Source organism: Pelobates fuscus, chromosome 1 (genome assembly GCF_036172605.1).
Source record: "Pelobates fuscus isolate aPelFus1 chromosome 1, aPelFus1.pri, whole genome shotgun sequence".
Taxonomy (NCBI): Eukaryota; Metazoa; Chordata; class Amphibia; order Anura; family Pelobatidae; genus Pelobates; species Pelobates fuscus.
The window spans coordinates 158,967,135-158,973,134 of record NC_086317.1 but is presented as its reverse complement, the minus strand read 5'-3'; positions in this window follow the sequence as shown (position 1 = coordinate 158,973,134).

Below are 6,000 nucleotides of genomic sequence, written 5' to 3'. Positions count from 1 at the left end.
TCAACAATCCACCAGTCAAACACAAAACTGGAACAATTAAGAATAACAATGGTGAATATGTGCTCTGCTATCAGGTTTCAAAACAGGTCAGATAATTTTGTGAATTGTTCTCAACCACTCTGTGTATAAAGCAGTGTTGGTAAAGCATATAGAATGTATACTGAACAAATATTAGATTAGCAGAAACCCTTCACTTCTCTAGAAGTACAAAAAAGAATAGTTGATTAACACTGGTTTCACCACACCAGCCAATCAAGTCCCAATAACAAAGTTTGATTTTTTACACATTTTTTATAGGTTGCCTTATTGAAAGGCTACCGTATGTAGCGCTGACATTTTTTATTCATATATTCAGGGTAGTAGGGAATAGTGACCGTCTGTCCCTTCATACTAGTTTTTGTATGGTGTAGGAACAGTGAATAGTGGTCGTGTGTTTTGACTAGGTCAGCTCTTGTGAGGAAGTTTGGGGTGTTATAATTAGTAGTGGTAAATTCTTTGGGCCGAAGGAACCCATAGAATGCCAAGTATATGGCTGTTTTGATGACCTGATTTGTGCGAGTCTCAAACGGTGAAGTGTCTAAAAGATTTGACAGTGACTGGAATAGAATGTCATGTATGGGTAATCTGGAAGGTGTAGGTGCCGGGGTGGAGTCCTTGATACCCTTCAATACAGACTTTACATGGTAAGAGGAGAGGAACCGTTGTTTATCAGGCCATGTAGTGAGGATGTGGTGTTAAATACCCGTGATGTATAATTTAATAGTGTTGAAGGATAGTTTTAAGTGAAGGTGGCAAAAAGAAATAAACGCAATCATAGTACTCATGGCAAATTTGTCAGCAATTTTGTGTTCCATCACAAATTTATTAAACATCAGAAAAGCCCTGTCATAAACCTTTTTAGTGTTTACAGAAAGTCCTAATTGTGAGAGATGATATCCGTGAGCGAGTAATCTGTTTAGTCCAATATCATCTCCTGCCACTGTGGTACGGGAGTGGGTATTAAGTGGGTAGGGCCGCCCGGAACTCCTGAAAACGAGATCGGGATAAATGGTCAGCGGCAACATTTAGAATCCCAGGAACATGTACGCAATTCAGGAAAAAACTGTATTTCGCTGCTTGCCATGTGAGATTCCTAACAAACCGCATGATGGTCAGGGAAGCGGAACGTCCCTTGTTAACAATATGGTATGTTGCCATGTTGCCCGAGAAGCACCGCACCGACTTCCCTGACCAGATAGCTCCCCATTTCACCGCTGCTGCAACAATGGGATAAAGTTCAAACAAAGCAGACGTTTCCTTGAACTCTGGTATCTCCGCAATTTCCTTTGGCCAGTTGCCCCACATCCATTCATTGCCAAAAATTGCGGCGAAACCGGAAGTGCCCGCAGCATCTGTCCAAATAGAGACAGACTCATGCGATAACACTGGTATGAACAAGCTCTTCCCATTCCAGTGTCTTAAAAACTCCCTCCACATGCGTGAGTCAGCGGTGGCATGCACATCTAACCTTATACGGGAGGAGTCGGTCTGAAACCTAGGGAATAGACTGAGTAGTCGGGATATAAAAGCCCGTCCTAGTTGCCAAGCGGCTGTGAGACGCTCTACCTATGATTTGGCCCGATTGGAGTATGAGGCCATTGACATTATGGTGGGGAGTTGGCCCCTCTGTGACAATAACCAGAAAAAAGACAGAATGGGAGTGACAGGTGAGGCCCTCTCTATGCAACCGTGCGAGGCGGATAACTATGATTTGGCCCGAGGGGATGTCGTACCTCCGTTTGAAGATGGGTGTTGGCCTCGCGGGACCACTAACGTAAGGCGTAGAAGGCCAAGAAGAACGTACCTAGCGGCTCCTATGCTTTAGTGCCAGTGTATAACTAGCCTATGAAAATAGACGGGGAAGGGAAACGTGTGGAATCGAGGCAAAAGGGACGTACCTGTTGAGCCGAGTATTTGGTCGGGTAAGGTAATACAGGTGAACTGTAGGTCCTACAAAATAGTGAGTTTATAATTAAATTTAATTTAATAACTATTAAATGGTTATCGATATGTACCTAAATTCCCTCCTGTACCCAAGATACCTACCAGGTAGCAAAATCCTAAATTGGAACCTGGAACCAAAACCCCAAAAATGCTGCTTGGATGGACTAGCCTATAAATGTAGAAGTAACACGTAAGAATAACGGCTATGAAAAATCTGAAGTAGCTAGTTAAAATAAGAGAAAAACTGACATGCTAAACTGTACGTGTTTTTAAGAATTTTATGTGTCACATAACCAAATAAAAAAACCTCATCTTGAATGCATGTAGTATCTGGCACACGGAACATCATTATAGTTTGCTTTAACCTTGATATTATACATGTAACACAATATGTTAAAATTGTACAATATGTAATTAGCACAATATGTAATAATATCGAATGACCACAAGGGGCCGACATAATCCAGCTAAAGTGCACAATGAAGTTACTAATGAATTATAAAAGAATGGAAAATGAGTATTGTATCCTATAAGCAATATTAATATATACAGATTATAAGTACGTATAATATGCGAACTGATTTAAACGAAATCAGGAATCGAAATTAATTGCCCAGCGTACGTGCAATAACTTCCCGCCAAAATTTTCAAAATATGTGACGTAACGGTAAGTTTCCATATTTGGATAGTGGTATCCCAAGATGACGCGGATCGACCGCGACAGCCGCCCAACGGCAGCCGTGACTTACGGTTTTGCTGAAAAACGGAACCAGCCGCCGGTCGCTTATGCGGTAAGCAGAAATGCGGGGACGCCGGGGAGACAGGGAAACTCTAGCAAGCTGAAACGGAGCAACAGGATCAGGTAAGTGATTCCTCGGGGATCAGCCTGTGACAGAGGAGATTTGCACGGACCGGAAGTGCGGTTATGCAAATCTCAAGACCTGAGCCGGTAGCAGGTGAAGGGCTGGAGCTACTTAAGAAGGGGACCCAAGCCCCTCCCACAACTTCAGGCCCTGCCTTCCATATATATATATATACATTTTCCACTATGTTGTGTTATTTGTGTTTTTTAGATTGATCACGAATTGTCATTTCATTTACTGGTGCAGTATTTATTCTATGTTAATCTAGCACTGCTAGAAGTGGTGGAACAGGCCATGGCTGGTTGTGGTGGGGTCCCCCGCTGATTTTAGGTGTAAAACAGCGGGGTTGTGGTGGGGGTATGTCCTTGCCAATTGAGTTTGAGGGGTTACGTTTAAGTATATGGAATGAGATGAACAAGTTTTTTAAGGTCTCAACCTCCCCTGCTTCAAAGGTTTAACATTAGGTTGCCTGAGGTCTCGTGCCCATCGAGCGTGGATAAGGTCGGCTGATGGCGGGCATTGGAAAGATATGATTTTTATGACAAGGGGGGAGGTGAGAGGAAGTGGTGATTAGGAACCACTGTATGTTTATTGGCAAGGACGGTTGGGTCACTGTATAACACTATGTGTGGGGTTATATATGTATATATGTTAATTTATGCTTATTAATGTCTAACGTTTTTGGTTACAGAAAAAGAAGAGATTTAATAAATAAAGTTATGGATGTGTTATGCAGTAATTTAGTTTGTGATAATAAATGCTGTGGCCTGTTCATCCATACTAAGTGGTCTGTCATTATTGGGGGGTTGAATGGGGTTAGTTTTTGTTCTAGGCTGCATCGCGATTCCCCACTATGTACATACAAGGCCCTGGGGAGATAGCGCAGCTAAGCGGACAAGGGCACATGTAGGAGTGTGGGGATAGATGCATGGGATTGGCTGGGAAAGAGTGTGTGGGTGGGATTATGTTCTGTGTAAGTTAGTGTGGGGGAGGTCTTACCTCAGTGCCACTTGGTATTCGGGCCAGCAAACAGCTTCCCTCCCACCCGCCCTATTAGTATATTTAGTCACAGCTAGCCGGGGGTATGTCCTTGCCAATCGAGTTTGAGGGGTTACGTTTAAGAATATATGATATGAGATTAACAAGTTTTTTAAGGTTTCAACCTCCCCTGCTTTAGTTGTTGTTCTAGGCTGCATCGCGATTCCCCACTACGTACATACATGTATTATATGTCAGTGCAACTGCCATTGTATCTATGTGTTTGAGTGTGTTTATCTGACACTGTAATTCTGTAGTTGTCTGCCTGGCAGTATGTGTGTGAGAGTGTGTATCTGGCAGTGGGCATCTATCTATCTATCTATCTATCTATCTGTCTGTCTCACAAACTCTTATTTGAGTTTGTGTCACAGTGCACGTGTATGTATGTGTATATATGTATGTGTTTGGGAGAGTGTGTGTATGTGTCTGGTTTAGTTTGGAGGGGGAAGCTACACTGCTAAGCATCCAAACGAGATTATTTTCCTGGCACTATAGTTTCCCTTTAACCCCTTAAAGACACATGACATGTGTGACATGTCATGATTCCCTTTTATTCTAGAAGTTTGGTCCTTAGGGGGCTAGTGTGTTGTCTGTTAATAATGAACAAACACAAATATAAAATTATAGTGTGTAGGTGCTTCACAATTGGATATAACAAGTATAAAATGCATGGTCAAATGAATCAACAGGCAGTGTGACTGAAATAGCAGTGCTTCCAAGACACTTAAAATATAGAATACCAAGAATAAAATAAATCAGTGTACACACAAAATCCCAGTGAAAATAAAAGATATAAATAATACCACCATGTAGCGATGACAAAATGGATGGTACCTAAAATATGAACATAAAACACAACATAGTGTGAACTGTATACACAAATATAATGTGAATAGAGATAGGACTACCACTCACATGGTCCAGAGCCATACCAGGCTCCATATAACAGGCTTAAGGGTGCCAATTCAGTCTAACAAATCCACTGTCCAATGGGAGAAGTATATTATTGAAAACAACATTTTATTGGGAATATAAAGCATAAAAACACGAGGTACTAAACTAGAATAGGACTGGAACTGAGCAAAAAAGTCCAGCATTAAAAAGCAAACAAAGTTTCCACTCACCGCCAATGCAGTAACCAAGAGTACAGCAAAAGCAATATTAAAAAGAATATAGATTCTTTTTTAATATTGCTTTTGTTGTACTCTTGCTCAGTTCCACTCCCTCTCTATTTTAGTACCTTGAGTTTTTATGCTTGACTGCTGACCCATATACCATCCCACCGTTGCCCCCAAATAATACACTGGACACCTTTTAAGTGGATAAGGGCAACGGCCACAGCTTTATTAAACAGTAAAACGTAATTCTTAATTCCTGCCAGCTGTTGGGTGAGGACCCAACAGGCAGTTCTCCTTCTTTGTTCGCCAAGAGCCCAACACAGCCGTCGCTAGCCATCAGCTTTGCGCCGACTGTCGTCTCCCCAAGGTGACCTTGCGTCATACTCCTTTCCTTTTCGATTCCGCTGTACAGGGAAAACCGCCACCGCGAAGCCGACCTGCTGCAGCCTGATCTGCGCCGGCTTCGCGCCCCCCCCGCAGACAGCGCCAATTCAATGCCCGACTGCAGCCCCACATTAAATATGGCCAGCTCAATGGGGGTCAAGTGAACCCCATCCTTACACATCACATCTGAATTATTCCCTTCCAACTCAAAGTGCCGTACCACTATTCCGCCCAAACTAAGCACAAAGCGTGAAATAGCCACATTAATCTTACGCCTGCAGCGTTCAAATGCCTTCCCATAACCTTCCACACTGGGCGGGGCACTATCTCTGACCAGATCAACGTCAAGTCACGAAAAAGCACAAAACAGCGCGCTAGATCATGACGCATGTCGTGAATGAGATCCACCAACCTACGTCGGCCAACATCATTACCGCCCGCATGCAATATCAGCGTCCCTGGGCCAGCGACGCAGCGACTCAGCTGCTCGCACTCCCTGTACACTTGATCCCCACGTAACCCCCTCAATCCCCGCCAATGTACCCTAACTTCCTGGAACGGGAACTCCAAATTACGGCCATGCGATCTTTCCTCGGCCCTCCTAGCCGCCCAGT